The sequence below is a fragment of the Lacerta agilis genome, chromosome 9, assembly GCF_009819535.1.
Source record: "Lacerta agilis isolate rLacAgi1 chromosome 9, rLacAgi1.pri, whole genome shotgun sequence".
Lineage (NCBI taxonomy): Eukaryota > Metazoa > Chordata > Lepidosauria > Squamata > Lacertidae > Lacerta > Lacerta agilis.
Genome location: NC_046320.1, coordinates 60,815,488 through 60,836,791, shown reverse-complemented (window position 1 = coordinate 60,836,791; position 21,304 = coordinate 60,815,488). Strand labels below are relative to the sequence as shown.

General features: G+C 43.7%; 1 protein-coding gene across 1 annotated transcript in view; it reads right to left on the bottom strand.

Moving 5' to 3' along the window:
- The window catches only part of WDFY3 (WD repeat and FYVE domain containing 3), a 125,245-nt gene extending 121,934 nt beyond the window's left edge, over positions 1-3,311 (bottom strand). Inside the window, 1 exon segment of the mRNA XM_033160689.1 lies at positions 3,163-3,311. The gene's annotated coding sequence lies outside the window, so the exon portion shown is untranslated.
- Between the last annotated feature and the right edge of the window lie 17,993 nt (positions 3,312-21,304).

Here is a 21,304-nt window from a genome sequence, read left to right as displayed (position 1 = left end):
TGCTCATCTGTACTCTCAGTAGAGATGGGACGCGGGTGGTGCTGTGGGTTAAACCACAGAGCCTAGGGCTTGCTGATCAGAAGGTCGGCAGTTCGAATCCCCGCGACGGGGTGAGTTCCCGTTGCTCGGTCCCAGTTCCTGCCCACCTAGCATTCGAAAGCACGTCAAAGTGCAAGTAGATAAATAGGTACCACTCCGGTGGGAAACTAATTGGCGTTTCCGTGCACTGCTCTGGTTCACCAGAAGCGGCTTAGTCATGCTGGCTACATGACCCAGAAGCTGTACGCCGGCTCCCTCAGCCAGTAACGCGAGATGAGTGCCACAACCCCAGAGTCGGACACGACTGGACTTAATGGTCAGGGGTCCCTTTATCTTTACCTTTACTCTCAGTAGAATGTCACAACAGCTTCTCATCACATATTCATGAAAAAATTGATATCTGTATTTGTGTGATAGTTAACACTGAACATAAATGCTTCTTCCTACGCTGAAGCATTTAAGAGTGTTGGTCAACCACCATACGTGGAACAACCCAATCTTTAAGTAGGAAGCTGCTATAGCTACAGAACATAAGAATTTCAAAACTTCCCTTGGTAATCATTTGCCACCCTAAATATAAACTTCATGCACATTTCCTGATATTTAACCAAGCCTTTCCTCTTTCAACACCAGCAAGCGTAGTCAATAATGTTTCGGTGGGAAACAGTAATTTTTCATGCACCGAGCTTAGGAATATTGTCAATATATCTGCAGAAGAAGATCTATAGAGTAGATAAGCAACTTTAATTTAAGGCACATATTTTTGAGTGATGGAAACTATCATGCACAACAACATAATTAGTAAAATTCTGTCTGAAAGTAGTTGAGAAATAAGCATGGAGAATGTCAATTTTCAATAAATTAGCACATATGCTAAAATATGCCAGAAAACTATATCCAAAGACTGTATTATGAGCTGTATTATGGAAGACCATTCAAAAATATCCAAAAGTCTGCACATATTCATGCACCGAATTTTGGAAACTGCTGACTTGCTTATCAGAGTCTCCAGTTCTAACAGTCGAGGATAGCAGATGCATTTCTTATCTCTACATGAGCAGCTGAAGTTCTGAAACAATTTTTATAAGAGTGAATTCTGTTGCGTTTATGTCAGAGGCATGGTGAGCATGGGAATAATGTATGGCTGATCTCTTTTCTTTCTAATACCAGTTATTAGCAGAAGCATGGGGGAGGGGAGTCCATCACTCTATATACTATATACAAAAAAATTAAAATGGAACTAAACCACGCAAGATTTTAAACAGAATCCTGCACTCAGGTCACTGCAGTCTACATTAAGGTTACCAGATTTTTTTCAATGAATCTGGGAACACTTTTCAACTTCAATGGATTTTGTATGGGGACTAATTTGTAAATCCAGGGACTGTCCTCGGGAAATGGGGACATCTGGTAACCTTAGTCTACATAGGACCATGAAACATTTCAGCTAGCTTATGAAACACATACTGCAAAACAAACTTGCAGGAATCTTCTATGGATACACTTAACACACACACAAATAAGTACTGTACACAATACAATTCCTAAATTCCCTCTGACCTCACTTTTTACAATATGCTATTCCAACCATGTATATATGCAACTCAGAATAACACTTTGTGCATCTGATGAAGTAGACTGTAGTCTATGAAAGCTTGTGCCATAATAAATCTGTTATGTCTTTAGGGTGCCCCAAGACTCTTTGTTATATTTACGTCAGTAGTTTAAAAAAAAAAAGCTGTAAACCAGGCTAAAAGAGGGAGAAGGAACTCCTGAAATCTTTGGAAAGATCTCTATCAGCAATTACTGCTTCAAGATGGACAGGTAACGATTAAAGATTCTCTACCATAACAAGCAGAGTCATTTATCCTAACGTAACTCAACATTGGGGGGGGGGGAGATCCATTACAGTTCCTAATGACTAGTCAGTCTTTCCTTGCCCCTCAGCTACACACAAATATTCCTTCATCCTCCTGAACCAATATTAAGAGCCTTTCAGACAAATACATCCCCCCCCCATTTCCTACAGACCTGTCACGTAAAGCACTTTATAAAAACAAAAACAAGCCACCCCTAATGGACAGGGATGGGATGCCTTTTGTTCTTTCCCTTCATCATACCGCAGGGCACAGAAGGTTGGGCGAGATTTAAAAGTGGGGTGGGGGGCCCTGTGTTTTCTGTTTCTATTCAGTTCTCCTTGCACATCTCTTTCCCCATCTCCCTTCCCAGCAGCTAAAAGGAACAAAACCCATTAACAAAGGTAAAGACAGCACACTGGGGTGGGGGGGGGGGGAGAGAAAGAAACAGAGGGATTTTTTTTTAAAGGCAATCACTGCAGGGCCAGGAAGAGGACAAGCTGGCAGCGTTTCCGTGGGCCCTTCTGTCCCTCTCCCAGAAAGCAGAAGCAGCTTCCAGAGACAGGGGGTGGGGTAGTGGGTGTTGCAACCTTCCCCCATAGGTTAAAGCAAACGCAAGCTGCGGTTCATTTATTTACTTCTGTCCCTCACACACAAAACACCGTTTGCTGGGAGAAAACAAGGCCCACAATACCATGCAGATCCCAAAACCGGCAGCAAAGGGGGGGGGGGGAAGCTGGGGTGGTGAAGATAAGAGAAAACCACCAACCCAGAACGAAACAAACCATTGGAAGAAGAAGAAGGGGGGGAAATCAGGAAGTCTGGGCTCTCTCGTCTCCAGGAAGAAAAGATAATTCCTTTCCTCCTGCTGCTCCTGAATATTGCAGCCTAGGATAAACATGCACAGATAAAAAAACGAGATAAAGCAATGCGGGTAACTGTCCGCCACCCCACCCCCCTTCAAACCCAGGCGCAGGAGAAAGAGGGTGAGGGTGCGGGGAAACCGACGTATAGCCAAAATCCAGCAAGGAAGGGGGGGGGGAAGCAAACGGCTCCTGCTGCAGCATCCCTGGCCGGGGAGGCGGAGGAGAGCTCGGAGCCGCCGTTGCGGCCTAGGAAGCGAGGCGGGAGGAGGAAAGGGGGAAGGAAGAAGGAGGGAAGCCGGGGGGAGGGGAGAGGCACCCCCCAAGTGTCCTCGAGAACCGAAGGGTGACAGAAAATTGGGGGGGGGAGGTGAGGTTAATGCCAGAGCTCCCCGTTTACTCACCGGGGTGGTCGCTGCGCGGTTGCTGAGAGAGGTTGGAGACGCGTCCGGGATCCGCCCCACCGGCGAGGGCTTTGGAAAAGAGGGCTTTCAGTTTTTTGAAAAAGGGTGAAATGATGATGATGATAATAATAATAACAGCAACGACGAGTCTCGGACGGAGGGAGGGAGGGGCGGCCGTCCGCCTCCTCCTCCTTTCCTTCTCTCTCTCCCTTTATTCCTACGGCGAGGCTGCAGCCCAGGCGGGGAGAGGAGGGGAGGTGGGCTTCAAGGCAGCGCCGCCTGCCGTAGGGCTCCCCTCAGCCGGCAGCTCCCAGGGCCGCTTCCCGCTTCCCCCATCAATCAAGGCCCGGCCTGGGCCGAGCGGGCAATCCCGGGAAACGAGGAGGAGGAGGAGGCGCTGCTGCTTTCTCCGCTGCTGCTGCTGCTGCTGCTCCGCTCCCAGCTGCTCCTGCAGCGGCTGGTGGCCATTTTAATTCTCCTGCTCCGGCCTCCTTTCCTCTGGGTGCCGCCGCCGCTGCCGCCGCCTCCGCCCGACGCGGTTCCCTCTTTCCCAAGCGCTCGCTGGCTCGTTCCTCCGGCGCTCCTCCCTGCCCGCCCTTCGCCGGCTCCCTTCGGCCCGCCTCCTCAGCTTCCCTCACAGAGACGCCCCTGGGCTGTCGGGCGGGCGAGGCTCCTCTAGGAAGGTCCTCCTCACCACAAAAAAAGAAAACCTCAGCGGCGCCAACAATTTAGGGAATTTCTTCTCACACTTTTAGGGGACAAGCTCCTGAGAGGAGACAGAAAACAGGCTGTTGTGGGGCGGTGGGTTCCGAGTAACTTCTCTCACGTCTGAATGGATGTTGGCGATGCCCGCACTCGATCGGAATTGTGTTTCTTCCAAAGGAAAGCTGTATTTCTCCGCTGCTGCTGAGTTTCATACCCCACGCCTATAACTGTCTGTCTGTCTGTCTATCTATCTATCTATATCTATCTATCTAAGAGACTCCCTGTCATGGATGCTTTAGCTGGGATTCCTGCATTGCAAGGGGTTGGACTAGATGACCCCCGGGGTCCCTTTCAACTCTCCGATTCTATGCTTCCCGACTGGAGCAATGCACGCGTTTTTTCTTCAGCAGATTTCCATCCCTAATAAGACACAGGCACGGCAAAAAAACATCTATGAAACTACATAAGGCTGATAAAAATGCACATGCACGCACCCAGTAATATCAAATCAATCACCAGCAGATCATTTTGTATATATGATACATAATAATATATAGATATGCGTAAGTGTGAGCATAAAGATGGTCTACAGGTTAGCCAGTGCTACCAACTTCCTTTTCTGGCTTGCTTTGTCTCACTTTCCCCCCTTGTTCCCTACATCTTCTTTTCTTTCTCTCCTCATCCCTTGGACGCAGCATTCCTGACTGTTCTTCTCCATCCCTTGTACTTCCAGATGGGAGCTATTTTGCTTGCTGCCCACCTCTGTTGTGTATGGTAAGCTGATGTTGTTTCCCACTTTCTTATTTAGAAAAAGCAACTTTGCTTATAGGGCTGCTGAGCATGATGCCAAACCTGATGCCCGAGTGACGACCCAGCCACTCACCACCTTAATTTGCTCAGAGACCTAATTTTACTTTTCTATACATATGAATTAACATAGGCACATTTGTATGAAACAAGAATGTCTCAAAGAAACGGATGCGTTCTTTGAACAGGGGAAATGCAGGGTATTGAATTTGGAGGCAGTATGCATCAGTTGCTGGAAATCAGAATTGCTGCTGCTGCTGCACTCGTGTCCTGTTTTTGGGTTTTCCATATGCCTCTGATTGTCCACTAGGAGAACAGGATGCTGCACTCAATGAAACTTTGGCCTGATCCAGCAGGATCATCCTTATGTTGCTATGTTATTGGGTTTTGGAGACCTGAGAAAATCTTGGGTAGGAATTCTGGAGGGAGAGGAAAAAGGCAACAAAGCCTTATGCTACTAGACCAGACTTGGTTTAGTGTTACAACTTCAACTCTTTGTTTTCAATGTGTTTCCCACATGTTGTTATAACTGAAACAAATGGAAAATATAACAACATTTTTGTTGTTTTATAGCCTATATAAGATATTATATGTTAAAATAAATAAATAAATAAATAAATAAATTGTTAGATAAGCTTGGAACAGGGGAGCGGGGGGGGGGTATCCTGTTTCTTGTTTCTTGTTTTTTTCCTTTTCTAAAAACATTTTTAAAGGTGTGGGTTCATGTTCATGGCCACAGTTATGCTGTCACCATAGCAAGCATGTAATTTTGCCCTTTAGCATATTATTTCTTGAGTTTTTATATAGCTGATTTTTGAACATCACAAGGTTACATGTTTTCTGCTTCTCTTCTGCTTGTGACACTTACTTGGTTTGTGATAAATTGTTCTCTTTTTGATTCACCATGGTGTGACCCATTTTCTTTTAGCGTTGATTCAAAATATATAGGTATGAGCTGTGTGGAGTCAATAGCTTTTAGGAATTGACTCAAGTTATTAGACGCCAGCAAAATACATGTGTATGTAGTTATAACATATTTTTATGTCTGTGTTTTCTATATTTTACATTTTATTCCAGGCCTCTAAGGCAATTCCTACAATAAACCCCAACTATTATGTTTTGGTTTAGTGGGAGTCCTCCCCTGCCCCTGCCCCTGGAAATATTTGTCTGATAAAACTTCCACAGAGTTGAAAGCAATTTCAGGATTGCTTTCTTTTTGTTCCCTAATATAGATTAGGTATTATGAGTTTTATTTGACCTTTTTTATCACCCCTGATTAAAAGCAGAGAAATTGATGCATCCAAGGAATGGGGATGCACTACAAGCTCTTTCAAGCTGCTCCCATTTCCAAGCTGGTTGGTTATAATTGCATTGCCCATGCAAGCCACGTTTCTCAGCCATTATAGATAAATGGAATTTCTATGTTCAGGGACAGTTTAGTGCTGAATAAAAGTGCTGAGAACAAGCAACAGGGGAACTCTCTTGCCCTTATACCCTGCTTGTAAGGTCCCTAGAGGCATTCCGTGGGTCACTTTTGGAAACTGAACAATGTGGAGACAAGTGACTTGCCCAAGACTACATTCAGGACAGCTATGTCTTCTGAACTCCAAATATATGCTTCTTGATACTCTCAAAGGACTCTTAATAGGTTAGGGAGATAGGGCTTACCTTTGCAGAAGCCATGCTGGTTCAGCTTCAGCAAGGCTTGTTCTTCTATATGCTTGGTTATTTTATCTTTAACAATATTTTCCACCAGTTTTCCAGGCACAGACATTAAGCTACTGGTAATTGGCCTGTATTTTCTAGGATCCCCCTGGATTCCTGTTTCAAAAGTTGTGTTGCACTGGCTGCTTTCCAGTCCTCAGGTATGGAGGCTGATCTGAGGGACAAGTTCAGGGCTGTAGCTAGGGGGTGGCAAGGTGGGGCCCTGCCAGGGGCGCAGGCGAGGGGACACGCAAAATCGGCTTTAAAATACGTACATAAATATGTCTATAAATAAAAATATTGATTATTGCCTCATAAGAAAATGTATTTAATAGAGGGTGAATTGAATGGAGTGGGGGGGGGGTTTGGAGGAGAAGTGGAAAGAAGAGCTAATTTGTCCCTGGCTAGAGGGCACAATCTGGACAGTTCTTCCAGGGGCGCAAGATCACTTAGCTATGGCTCTGGACAAGTTACATATTTGTTGCACAGTACCCCAATCTCTCAGCGGTGCAAGATTCCACACGTTCCAGGAACTTACCCAGGGTTCTGCTTTCTCAGAATGAGGGACAGTGTAAACTATGGTGTCTCTAGTATATATGGTTTATTTACACATACATACAATCTGAGCCAGCGATGGAGCAGCTTACAGCATTAACACCCCAGAAGGTCTTGCTTTTCCCATAGTCATACCCTTGGCTTCTAGCAGAAATCAAGCACAACTCAACTGCCCTGGCCTTTGTCTTTCTCACTACCAGCCGGGTGAGGGTGCCCACCCATTTGCCCTCCTTTGTTATACAGTGGTACCTCTGGTTAAGTACTTAATTCGTTCCGGAGGTCTGTTCTTAACCTGAAACTGTTCTTAACCTGAAGCAACACTTTAGCTAATGGGGTCTCCTGCTGCCGCTGCGCCCCCAGAGCACGATTTCTGTTCTTATCCTGAAGCAAAGTTCTTAACCTGAAGCGTTATTTCTGGTTTAGCCGAGTTTGTAACCTGAAGCGTATGTAACCCGAGGTACCACTGTACTAATGACCATATTTAGGACCATTAACTCACCAAAAAGTTTCCCTGGTTGGTTCAACAGTGGAATCCTCTTTAAGATGTTAATGGACCCAGGACCCCAGGAATTAGAAGGAACTCAGGAACCATATAAGCTAACCCCCCAACTCACAACCCTATTTTTGTTAGAAGATCAGCAATTTCACATCTGACGTCTTTGAAATCTCTCAAGTGGATGCCATCTGGACCCAGCCATTTGTCAGTTTCTAGTTTGTCTATTAGGCCTAGAACTTCGTTTCTCATCACCACTATTGGACTCGGTTCCTCAAATTCCCCTCCTGCAAAACTGAGTTCAGGAACAAGGATCTGCCCCCATCTTCTGCCGTGAAGACAGATGTTGAGGAGAGTCCATAGCTCAACAGCAGAGCATTTGCCTTGCACCCTGAAGCTCTCAGGTTCATTCTTGGCATTTCTGGATAGGGCTGAGAATTCCCTGTCTGAAACCCTGGAGAATCGCTGCTAGTCAGTGTAGGCAACTTTGAGCTTAATACGCCAATGGTTTTGATTCAGTATATGCAGCTTCTGATGTCCCAGTGACCTATCATAGGCGAGCCACTTTGTACAATTCTTCTTGCTCTTTTAAAAATGATTTTCATTTCTTTGGGTGGTTTTTTCCATTCCCTGTTTAATCATTTTTCTCCTGTATAAATTTCTAAGGATACAAAATAGTGTAAAATGGGATCAACTTGAAACTGATGGAGTTAAACCCGGTTACATCCAATATCTCTCGCTTGGGAATTTGACTGGAGAGGAAATAGGAATGGACAAGACTTTAGAGACATGGCCTTGAAGTACTGCCCAAAATAAAATGCATATATTTCCCAAAGACATGCTTCTTTTAAATAGCTCAATACAGTTTCCTTTGAAGGTCTAGCAAGCTTTTCACCAAGAAGGGCCTACAAGGCTGAAAACATAAGCCCACCACACACAACCCTTGGGAGCATACTGCATAATCTTGCCCTTGTAAGCAGGAATCTTCTAACTAGGAATATGCCTGCCAGCATCCCCGCTCCCTTTTACTGAGCTGGCAGGAAGAAAAATTGGCCCTAATTCAGCAAAATAGGCAAGCCAATAGCTTAGCCTGTCACGCAGAATCTAACTCACTCAGTGAGGCCTTACAATACTTGCCTCTGTCCAAGAGCAATGGCATAAAAAAACCTCTTAACAATTAAGCTGCTCAGTATGTTTCTCTTATTTGCAGATAGCAGCGCTGTATGACATACACAAAAAGACATCTATATAAATTGTGCTGTCATAATTCAGGCTGGACAGCAAGCAGCAAGAGGTTTCTAACTATCAAAACAGCAACATTCTCTAATGGCCTCTTTAGAAAAGCACCTACCGGTACTTATTTTTTTTTTTAAGTTTCTTCAAACCATGGGCAAACTATTCACATATCTGTATTTGTATTGTTATGAGTTTGTGAGCGCCAGGCACCTATCATTCCTGGTTCCAGTAAGTATTAGAATTTAATCAAGGCTTGCGGTGTTAAACTGGATCCAGCAAGTGTTAAAAGCTAGTCAAGCCATCACACTCCAGGAAATAGCCAAACTAGTGCCTGAGTGATGGACTATTAAGAAAACCAAGGATCAAAGCGCTCCTGCAAGACAGCAAATGGGTGAGGGGGGGCACTCCCTCAACAGATCAAGCCAGAGGACAGAGTATAGAGGTTAGAGGAATTAGGAATTATGTGAGCTAGAAGCTGGAGGCATAAAACAGCAGGCTGGAAGGCCAGAGAGGCAGAGCACAATGTTTGATGTTTGTTTGCACCCGGGGCGGAGGAAGGAGGGTGCAGTAGGTGCGGACCACCCTGTGTGTCACCACTGAGGGGGGTGACAAAATGCCAAGCAGCACTCACCGCGGGGCCTGCAGCCCGCCTGAGCCACATGTCTCTCCTGGGAGAGACGTGTGGCTTGGGCGCGTGCGGGCTCTGTGCTGCCCAAACAGTCGACCTGCTGCCTCTCCCCCAGCTGTAGGGCGGCTGAGTGGGAGGAGGCAGGCAGACTCCGGAGGCCCCGTGGTGTGTCCCGCCCCTATGGGCATCTCGCCCCGCCCCTATGGGTGGCTCGCTCCACCCCGGGTGTGCCGCCCTGCCGCTGTTTGGGGTGTTGATGCCGTGAACCCCTCTGTCATAGGCTCAGGTTGTGTACATATGTGTAAATAAACCCTATATCCTAAAGACACCACAGTCTCCTCTGTGCCTCATTTCCAAAAGGAAACACAGACCCAGGATAAGCGACTGGAACTCCTGGAATCTCTCACCGCTCAAAGATTGGGGTGGCATGCAACAGAATAATGAGCAGCTACCCTGATTCCAACTGTGCTTATTCAGAAATTAAATACCCGGTAATAGTAGAAGCTAACTTCAATGTTTTATTATTATTGTGCCATCAGTGCCGTCATTTAGTGCCATCAGTGTGCATGACATTTTTTTGAGTGCAAAAAGGTCCTTGCCCCAAGCAGATTGCAAACTAAAATTTGACATAGCAGAAACAATAGGTGTAAGAAAGGGGGGCAGAGGCAGGGGTACACAGGGAAAGACTATCTTCCTGTTTCAGTGGCACGTGCTTAGGCTTTGTGATACGCTTAGTTGCAGTAAAAAGAAACTAATAAATTTTAGGAGGAGGCAGGGCTTAGGAGGAGGCAGGGCTCATCAGAGAGCTTTTCCTTTGGCCCCTTAGGGCTGTCGGCATCCTGTTTCACTCCTGCTCCTGAGCCGAAGGTGATTTATTCAGCAGCTGGCTTATGCTATCTACTCTGGAAACATAAGGAAAATAATGAGGAGCACTTTGGGGGTACATACCAGGCAAACCACTTACTTGGCCGGGAGCCAGATTCAACCCCATTGGAAACAACAACGAGGCTGCCTGTAGAGATGGCAGTTAGGGAGGATGAAATAATGCTTCAATGTGGTGTAATGGTTAAATCCCAGGATTAGGACCTGGGAGACCAGGGTTCAAATCCCCACTCTTCCATGAAGCTCACTGGGTGACCTTGGGCCAGTCACTGTTTCTTAGTCTAACCTACCTCACAGGGTTGTTGTGAAGATGAAACAGGGAAAGTTAGCACAGGCAAAAGCCAAAAAATGGAAAATAACCACTAGTGGCTGGATACAACCTTCCTTTTCTTGGATGAGATTCCTCCTTCGTGTGAGCTGTTTAAATGGTAACATTTCTCTGCAAGCTTCTTTGCATTTCTAATTAAGTACTGATTAGGAATGTGGACTCAGGCTTCCCCAGCACAAAGTCCAGCATGCTAAAACGCTACACCACCCTTGCCAGCTCACTATTCTGTGACTCAGCTGATTCAAATACACCAGATATTATGTCACATGCTGTTGTGTGTGTTCATGTAATGGATCACACTGCCTGTGGTTCTTGCTCTCTTTGGAGCATGCCTACAGGGTAGGAGTGGGCAGCCTTTTGACTCTACGGGCCAGATCTTTATCTCACCTTACCCCTGTGGACTGACTTCACCTGTGAAAGGTGGTCAGCGAGTTTGTAGAGAGAGACCAAGCAGGATAGAATCCCCAGCCCATCAGCTGATCGGCAGAGTTTCTGTTCTGCTTTCTGCAGAGATCCAGGATGAATGCTCAGTAAACAGGTAGCGTGCTTAATCAAGAATGTTATTATAAGCCACTGCAAGTAAAAAAGAACTGCTTGTAAATAATATAATAATACTTTATCATTTATATGATGCCTGTCTAACTGGGTTTCCCCAGCCTTCATGTGATGACTAAAGGGGGCGGGGCTGGACTACTGTCCCCAGGGCCGGATTTATGTTTGATGAGACCCTAAGTTACTGAAGGTAATGGGGCCCTTTATATGTCCAGCTGTCCTTTGTCAACAACAAATTGCTGCTTTATTGTGTTGAATAAATGCTATATGGTAATTTATGGACCTAATAGGTATCTAAAGCCATTTGCACATAACAAAATATGTATTTTATCAAATTGTTGAATTGAAATACAATTAAGAAGAAGTATATTAATAGTGAAGAAGAAGTATATTTTGGGAGGGCCCCCAAGAGAGTGGGGCTCTAAGCTATAGCTGGTTTAGCTTACACGTAAATCCAGCACTGACTGGCCCAGACTTTGATGTCAAACACATCCCTACTTCATATCCTAAACATCCACACACAGACATCTGCACTGTCAAGGGCTAGGACATTGCATTTAGAAGAAGAAGAAGAAGAAGAAGAAGAAGAAGAAGAAGAAGAAGAGGAGGAGGAGGAGGAGGAGGAGTTTGGATTTGATATCCCGCTTTTCACTACCCGAAGGAGTCTCAAAGCGGCTCACATTCTCCTTTCCCTTCCTCCCCCACAGCAAACACTCTGTGAGGTGAGTGGGGCTGAGAGACTTCAGAGAAGTGTGACTAGCCCAAGGTCACCCAGCAGCTGCATGTGGAGGAGCGGGGACGCGAACCCGGTTCCCCAGATAACGAGTCTACCGCTCTTAACTGCTACACCACACTGGCTATGTGTGCATAGCCCTGATTTACTGCACTTCCACAGGAATCCTCACAGAAGTAGAATTGCCAGCACCCTTAACAAACTACAGATGCCAATATTCTTCAGGTGTGTGTGTGCGTGTGTGTAAGATATGATGTGTGCATAGCCCTGATTGCATTATTCACATGCTCTCCTCTCCCACTTCCACTGACGCAGTTGTGCTGACACAAGGGCCCGGGCAGCTTGTGGAACATGGGCTCGGTTCCCCAGACTGGAGGATTACATTTGGATGAAAACAGATGTGAAAATGAATTCAAATGAGTCCAAAAAAATTATAAGCATGTGCCTGTAGTCCAATAAGAGGTCACTTTAAAAGTCCTCTGAAAGCATTTGAAGTCAACTGGTTGGTTTAGTTACAGGTGGGTAGCCGTGTTGGTCTGCCATAGTCGAAACAAAATAGAAAATTCTTTCCAGGAGCACCTTAGAGACCAACTGAGTTTGTTCTTGGTATGAGCTTTCGTGTGCATGCACACGAAAGCTCATACCAAGAACAAACTCAGTTGGTCTCTAAGGTGCTCCTGGAAAGAATTTTCTATTTGGTTGGTTTTTAAGCATTCAAATCCTTATGTTATCATTGTTTAATATTTATATCTTGCTCTTCTACCACTAAATACCCAGAGTGCCTTACAAGGAAACTTGAAACACAACCATGAATTAAAATATAAAAAATGGATTTATTCTCTCAATACTACATTCTTTTTAAAAAAGTGTAAGTAGTTGGATTATCTGCCAGTTTCTGTGCCACTTGTGTTGACTTCTGTTTTCAATTCTTGCATGTGATTTTCACAGATCTTTAGGTTGACATACCTGTGTGGATCACTTACTGAGCCCAATGACACAGAAGCTTTCCCAGCATGGGGAAGAGGATATTTTTTCCAAAATGTGTTGAGTGACTTTGTTTTAGCAGTGGCAGGATGATTGCCATCTAAATTGCCCTGCGCTATGAATTTTTAACAGAGATGGTTTTAGTACTTGAGCAATCTGTTGTAACCTATAAATACTCTCTATAATATTTGGAATTCTTACAAGCAGATATGTTTATTAAACATTAATAAGAGATTTTTATTTGGCAGTATTCATTAATAATTATGTATCAGTAAAAAGCATTTGCAGGAACAGAACTGCAATCGATGCTCACAGTCCAAAAGCCCTGCACGGTCATGCACACATTCCTTTCCATAAACAAGTATGGGGAACATATGCATTGCAAACCAAATTGGAACTGGGGAATCTGTATTACAGAAGACTTTCTCTAGGGAAAGCCCGTGACCCCTAACTTGCGTCACATCCACATCACACATTTGAAGCACGTTTAAAGGATTTTTTATTTTTTTATTTTTGCCAATTCCCAGCACCACTAACAAGCTACAGGATTATTTGGGGGAAGACATTTGCTTGGTCTGGATGTGACCAATGTTTCCATCCACTAATATGTCAGGTTGATTCTGTTTCCGAATATAACTTTTTAGTCACTGGGGGCTCAGAGACTTTGCCAAATTATTTGAGACGAGCCCTGTTTAATTCAGCTTTTAAGTAGGCATGTATATTGTATAGGTTTCCTAGCATCTTAAGGTAGAGATAGGAAAGATTCCTTTTTGAAACTCCAGATGAGGCTCACTGCAATCGGTGGCAGGCCTTCACCAACAAGTTCTGTCAGCCCCGGTGTTCTGCCAAGGGACAGAGGTTCATACCCTCCATCATTTCTCCAATGAAAATAGGGACGTCCTAAGGAAAAGCAGGACATTCCGGGATGGCTTCTGTAAATCCAGGAGTCGGGACTGTCCCTGGAAAATAGGGACATTTGGAGGGTCTGAGAGGTTCTTTTCTGATTCACAATAGAATGAACAGACCAATGGGATGAAGGATAAAGATCTTATTAAATAGCGGCAAAGCATCATGGTTATGTTTACATCCCTGTGGTTTCTGGGAACCCCATTAGCAACAGACATGACTCCAGAAGCTGGAGCTGGAGTTTGGCTGGTGGTATAATGCGTTTTCTGCAGTCTAGTGCATATGCTAAGGTAAAGGTAAAGGTAAAGGGACCCCTGACCATTAGGTCCAGTTGCAAACAACTCTGGGTTTGCAGCACTCATCTCGCTTTATTGGCCAAGGGAGCCAGCGTACAGCTTCGGGGTCATGTGGCCAGCATGACTAAGCCACTTCTGGTGAACCAGAGCAGCGCACAGAAACACCGTTTACCTTCCTGCCAGAGCGGTACCTATTTATCTACTTGCACTTTGTGCTTATGAACTGCTAGGTGGGCAGGAGCAGGGACTGATCAACGGGAGCACACCCCGTACGGGGCTTCCAACTGCCGACCTTCTGATCGGCAAGCCCTAGGCTCTGTGGTTTAACCCACAGCGCCACCAGCGTCCCAAATTGGTGGAGAGGCTTATGTAGTGCTAGGGTTGCTTAGGCCACACCTGGTGTCTGGGTGACAAGTCCATTCCCACCAAAGTGAAAGTCTACTTCATACTTGGCAGGCAGCCATTATAGATAACTTCCAAGTCTATCCGATACTCCTTATTCCTGGTGTTGCCGTGGGATTTGTAGAAGCAAAATCTCCACACGGTGCCGTCTCAACCCATAACTAGATGTGAGAAACAGTTTATGAAAGAAGCAGAGTTTAAAAGCCCCAGGCTCACACAATTTCTAGGCATAAAATGAGCATTGAGGTATACCTCCTGAAGCTCCTCAAAATCACAATAGTCTTCAAGAATTTGCTAATATTCACAGCTGATGGGAGAAGTGGTCTACCAACCCTTGGATGGCACCAGATTGGCAAAGGTATACTACTACTACTACTACTAAGCAGCCTTCGATGCAGAGTTCTTAAAAATTCTCCACAGGGAAGTAGATCATATCCACTCTACTGTAACATAATGTTGTGTTGGGAGCTGGGGAAACAAAACACTTTTTCAATTCTTCCATATAACTGTGTTGCCTTGTGGACATCAAGAGCTGTATGTTTCTTTTTGATAGATACATAACTTACAGCAGAGAAAGCAAATTCAATTATATCTGACAGTACCTTGCCTACAAGCAAATCGCCCAACTGCAAGCTTTTACTGCTATTATTAGCTTTGTCATAGGAACTGCGTTTAAAAAAATAGCAAAGGCTTGTGGATGCCTTTGGCTGCCCTCTTAACTTCAAATTACATTGTCAAGTCTCCTTTGGGGTATGCTCTTGAAAGGCCATTTCATTTCCTGCTGAATATTAAGACTTCTTGCATTTGTCCTTATTCTGCACATAAATGAAGGTACGTTAGGTGGCAAGTCCTGGCATCCAGTTAAATATGGGCATGTTTAAAGGGGCATATACAGCATAAAGATGCTGAGTGCAAACAGGAACTGAGTGGGAAGAGCAAACATTCTCTTGAGCATAGTAGAATCTGGAGGGGATATCTTCTTGGACTCTTTTTGTAAGTGCCATAGAATGCATTGGTGGGTACACAGGGGCCTGTGGACGCCATGTTGCCTGCTGATTCTTGCTTCTAAGAAAAGCTTTATAAATCAAATGGTGGTTTTTAGAAACACATTTTAAAATCCACACACACCTCTGAGGGGAGGAAGTACCACGGTCTGGTATCTGCATTGGTGACCCCTGTTTTAGAAGTACATGGAATGGGATTTCCAGGGTTGCAACAGACAAAAACAAAACTGACAGCTTGTTTCCAACCCTTCATGTAAGCCCACTTTCTCATTATATCGAAAGTGCTAATGTTCTAAAGCTAACACTCTTAAAAGTGCTAATCTAATTTAAGAGTAAGCCTTTTGTGGGTGCTAGTTTGCATTTTGGCACAATGAATTATCTGCACATTGTTCCCTTAAGTGTAACCCAGTCTCTATCCCTTGGCCTCTGAGAATCCCTACCGAAGGCCTGAATTTAGATGCCTTCCAGCAATCTATATATAGAACCCTGTGGAAAAACTAGTTGAGTTACCTGTGTGATGCATGAATTAACCAATCAAGGTTCAACAGATAATGCAGCTTTAAGTGCCTAGGTGAGCAAAGAAAAGATGGGATCCTGTTTGCTGAGATAATGTAGGCAGAGGAGGGTTTAGGGGACCACAACTGGTTTGGTCACATTGGGCATGGAGCAACTATAACGTAGAATGGGAGGTGAGAAGGGGGTGTCAGCCAAATTTGGGCATTGCACAAGGTGCCACTGAAATTAGAAACCCCAAGGCCCACCACTGATGTATGTGAAGCAACAAAAATCTACAAGGTAAATGCTTACATTAATATGATTACTCTAACAGTTGTATAGAATTAGGGAGTTTTGAGAGGGGCCATTGAGCATTCCTGAGTAGCCCATGCCAAAAAAACATAATTGAACTAAAATAATATGTATTTAGAAAAAAGTGTGAGATGGAAGAATTGCTCCTTTGATAGGCATATTTTTAAACAGATACAGTGGTACCTTGGGTTACAGACGCTTCAGGTTACAGACTCCGCTAACCCAGAAATAGTACATCAGGTTAAGAACTTTGCTTCAGGATGAGAACAGAAATCGTGTGGTGGCAGCAGCGGGAGGCCCCATTAGCTAAAGTGGTATCTCTCGGGTTAAGAACAGTTTCAGCTTAAGAACAGACCTCCAGAACAAATTAAGTTCTTAATCTGAGGTACCACTGTATGGAGTTACCTAAATACAATGTACTTTCCCCCTTAAAAGCAAAATCTTTTTTTTTTTAACGTCTCTCCAAAAGAGGAGAAGATTCATAATTGTATCAAATTGTAAACTTTTAAACTTCTAGGGTATTTTTTCCGGTTATTTCTGGAAAGCTGCTAAGATCAAAGCATTTTCATTGCTGCACTTTAAGAAACAGAACTCCATTAAAACGAAAAATTTCTTGCTCTTAAGTCCAAAAACTAATTAGTTGTTGAATATTCACATGGGATTTTCCTTCTAGCAACAAATCAGGGACTTAGTAAACCCAGCCTTTATTAACCAAAATATGTTCTTAGTTAGGTCAAGTTTAATTAAAAAGTGTCTTCTGTCAGGCGCTGCTATTGTATCCCTGATAAACACCAAATTAGAAAATAATTTGTATTAATAACACATGGTCCAGGGGTGGGGGGCAAGGAAGCAAGGTGTGCTTGCTGTTTATTTGGCAGCATGTTTAATAGTCAGTGAGAGTTAATTACATTTTAAATTATACCCTGTGGTGTAGCAATGCAGAGGAACATATTTCCTGGCATTCTTAAATAATGAAGAAATTATTCATATATCTCAAATGTGCAGCTTTCAGAAAAACCTGCTTGGAGGGCCATATACATCAGGGTAGTTAGGCAGACTTCCAAATTATTATTTTTTTTGTACCAAAAGCCCAAGATCCACCAACCAGAGCCTTGTGCAAAAACCACATAAACCGTGAATTAAATAATTTTAAGCTTAGGAATTGGTTTCCAGCACCGGAACTGAAAAGAACTCATAGTCCTTTCAACACCAAAGCCCACTTCTAGCCCCAGTCTTCTTCATTTCATAGAATCATAGAGTTTGAAAGGACCAGGGATCATCTAGTCTAGCCCCCTGCAGTACAGGCATCTCAGCTAAAGCATCCATAACAGATGGCCATCCAACCTCTGTCCACAAGTTCCTGAGGTTTCTGCTGTATAAATTAGGACTGGGTTGGAAGCAAGACCTGAATGCAACAGCACTCTCCCTGCTTGTGACTCTCAGCAGCTAATATTTATTTATTTATTTATTTATTCATTCATTCATTCATTCATACCCCGCACATCTGGCTGGGTTTCCCCAGCCACTCTGGGTGGTTCCCAACAGAATATTAAAAACACGATAAAAAAATCAAACATTAAAAATTTCCCTAAACAGGGCTTCCTTCAGATGTCTTCTAAAAGTCAGATAGTTGTTTATTTCCTTGACATCTGATGGGAGGGCGTTCTACAGGGTGGGCGCCACTACCAAGAAGGCCCTCTGCCTGGTTCCCTGTAACCTCACTTCTCACAGTGTTCAGAGGCATGCTGCTTCTGGCAGTGGAGGTAGCGAAAAGCAATCATGACTGCTAGCCACTGAATTGAACTCTCTTTTTTTGGCAAAGTTTTTGGGCTATTTTAAAGAAAATCAACCAAAACCTACACTTCCGATACGGGCTGCCATACATCTGGGTGCAATTTCCACCCGGGCACCCTTTCCGAATGTCATACAGTGGTGCCCCGCTAGACGAATGCCTCGCTAGACGAAAAACTCACTAGACAAACGGCATTTGCTAGCGGAAGGCTGCTCCACAAGACGAAAAAGTCAATGGGGCTGCCTCGCAAGACGGGAAAAAAAAATTCGGCGCGAAAACCTCCGCGCTGCATTGCCGCTTCGCTAGACGAAAAATTCGCTCTACGAAGACACTCGTAGAACAAATTATTTTCGTCTAGCGGGGCACCACTGTATTCCGAGGAATTTCTGGACGTATGGCAACCCTAATCATTCTACCTCTTGTGGAAGCCAGTTCCATAGTTTAACTGTTTACTGTGTGAAGAACTGCTTTCTTTGGTCTGCCCTCGGGGTGTTAATGCTGTGAACCGCTCCATCGTAGGCTCAGGTTGTATATATGTGTGAATAAACCGTATATCAGAAAGACACCAGTCTCTGCTGCGCATCATTCCAAAATGAAATGCAAACCCTGCGTAAGCGCCTGGAAACCCTGGAATCCTGCACTGCTCAGAGATTGTGGTGGCATGCAGGAACATAAACAATCTCTCAGTAGCTGTTTCTAAAAGCCAAGTGGTGTTAATTGTCCCACACATCTCTCTGAAACTAATTCAAGCTACCCTGCAGTTTAAATGTTGATCACGTCCATCATGCGAAGGCAGAGAATTGTACAAAAACCATTCTTCTTAGATCATTATGGCAGCAAAAGCACAGGGCTAATATTTATCGCTTCACTCTGCTAAACAAGCTTGGATTTCATCAGCTCTGCACATTAAAGGCACAGAAACAATTCTCTGGCATCTTTTACAAATGTGTGTTCAAAAACCTCAATCTGAAGCAATGCACGAATTCATCACTGAGCCTGAAATAGCTGCAAGGACATTATAGTTAGTTACGCTTTGTGTTTTTTTTTGTTTTTTGTTTTTTTGTCCCACCCTCAGGGAAACACAATGTACCAGACTGAAATCACAATTGTGTTAATACTGTGAAGATCTATTAATGATCCAAATATGTTTATATATATATGTAGGAAGCATTTTCTAAAGAAAGAAGGAACAAGTCTGAATGAGCAGGCATGGATGCTTATTAGTGGAAGGGTCATGCACTAGGCTTTAAATAGCTAATTATGACAATACTTTGCACCTAAATCTCTAATTATGACAATACTTTGCACTTATACCAAGTAGATTTCAAGTGTTCAAGGAGTACCACATATATTATCTCAGTAATCAAGCCTTCCCCAACCTGGTGCCTTCAATATGTTTTGGATTACAACTCCCAGAATCCCTAGCAAATATAGCCATGGAAACTGGGATTCCTGTCCACAGCGTAATCTTTATTTGCAAGTTAGGCCTGCTTTATTATCTTCATTTTGCAAAAGGGAGCCACTGGCAGATTACGGCTGTAACCCTAATTCCATTTACTTTAGAGTAAGACCCACTGGATTCAGTAGGACTTAATTCTGAGTAGCCATGGTTAGTTTTGTGCTGTAAGACTGAAAGAGCAGTGCTTTGCCAAAGACAGACAAGTAAGGTTTTGTTTTTCCATTTGAGGTGAGATTCGAAAAGGATACGTCCCGACTCTCAGCCTCAGCCTTTTATTTTATTTATTTATTTAAAGCATTCATTAACTGCTGTTAAAGAAATGTTCTGTATGATATTGTTTCACACCATAGCTGTCAACTTTTCCCTTTTCTTGCAAGGAATCCTATTCGGAATAAGGGAATTTCCCTTTAAAAAGGGGAAAAGTTGACTGCTATGTTTCACACCCCTCCCTCCCAATCTCTGAGTGGTGTCAGATTCCACAGGTTCCAAGAACTTACCCAGGGTTTGGTCTCCTCAGAAGGAGGGACAGCAGAGACTCTGGTGTCTTTAGGATATACAGTGGTACCTCGGGTTATAGATGCTTCAGGTTACAAACTCTGCTAACCCAGAAATAGTACTTCGGATTAAGAACTTTGCTTCAGGATGGGAACAGAAATTGTGCCCAGTATACCTGAAGGAGCGTCTCCATCCCCATTGTTCGGAGGTCCAGCACCGAGGGCTTTCTGGCGGTTTCCTCACTGTGAGAAGTGAGGTTACAGGGAAGCAGGCAGAGGACCTTCTTGGTAGTGGCGCCCACCCTGTGGAATGCCCTCCAATCAGATGTCAAGAAAATAAATAACTACCTGACTTCTAGAAAACATCTGAAGGCAGCCCTGTTTAGGGAAGTTTTTAATGTTTGATGTATTTATCGTGTTTTTAATATTCTGTTGGAAGCCGCCCAGAGTGGTTGGGGAAACCCAGCCAGATGGGTGGGGTATGAATGAATGAATGAATGAATAAATAAATATTATGTTTGCATCCACACTACACACCAGCCATCCCTAAAATCCTGGACAAAAAAAAGACATGTTTTCACCTGATGGCAAAATGAAAACAAAGAATTAATCATTTAGCATGACAGCAACACCTAATCTCTGAAACCACCTGCCCAATAATAGCAGGCAGGCGCTTTCACTGTATTATTATTAATTTTTTGCCTGCAAAAGCCATTTTTGTTTAGGCAAGACATGTAATTAAATTATGTATATTTGTTTTAGAACCGCTGGTTGTATCTATTTTAATAAAAATGTGTATCTACTTGTTTTTAAAGTTTGAATTTATCTGTATTTTCTAACAAACACTTCGTACTGTTTTATGTACACTAGTTTTGATTGCTTAAGTGGTACATAAATCATAAAGTGTGCTTTAAAAAGCATATATTAGTGAAAGCAACTTACAAATAAGCATTAGATTGGGGTGGCAGAATTGCTTCCAAAAGCGTGTACACGAGGCAAAATTGCATACAAAAATTGCATACAGAAATTTGCACTAAAATACTGACAAATTTTCATGCCGACTTTTAAAAAAATTAGAAAATGGATGCAGAACTGTGGAGAAAATAAGAAACTGAAATTTGCCCATCTCTAAGTTAGTGTGCCTTACAGTGTCATCATAGCATTGGTAAACTACACCTTCCACATTTCTATAGTTTGGGGGAGAACAAGTCTACGAAGATATCAACCCAAAGCCTCCCCCCACAGCTGGCAGCATGCTGGCTTCTGAATTATACACAATTGTTACTCCTAGCATGTTCTTATTTCAGTTATAAATACATGCACAGTTCCCTAGGAATATCTAACAAGTAATGGAGGATCAAAGACTCCTGACTTA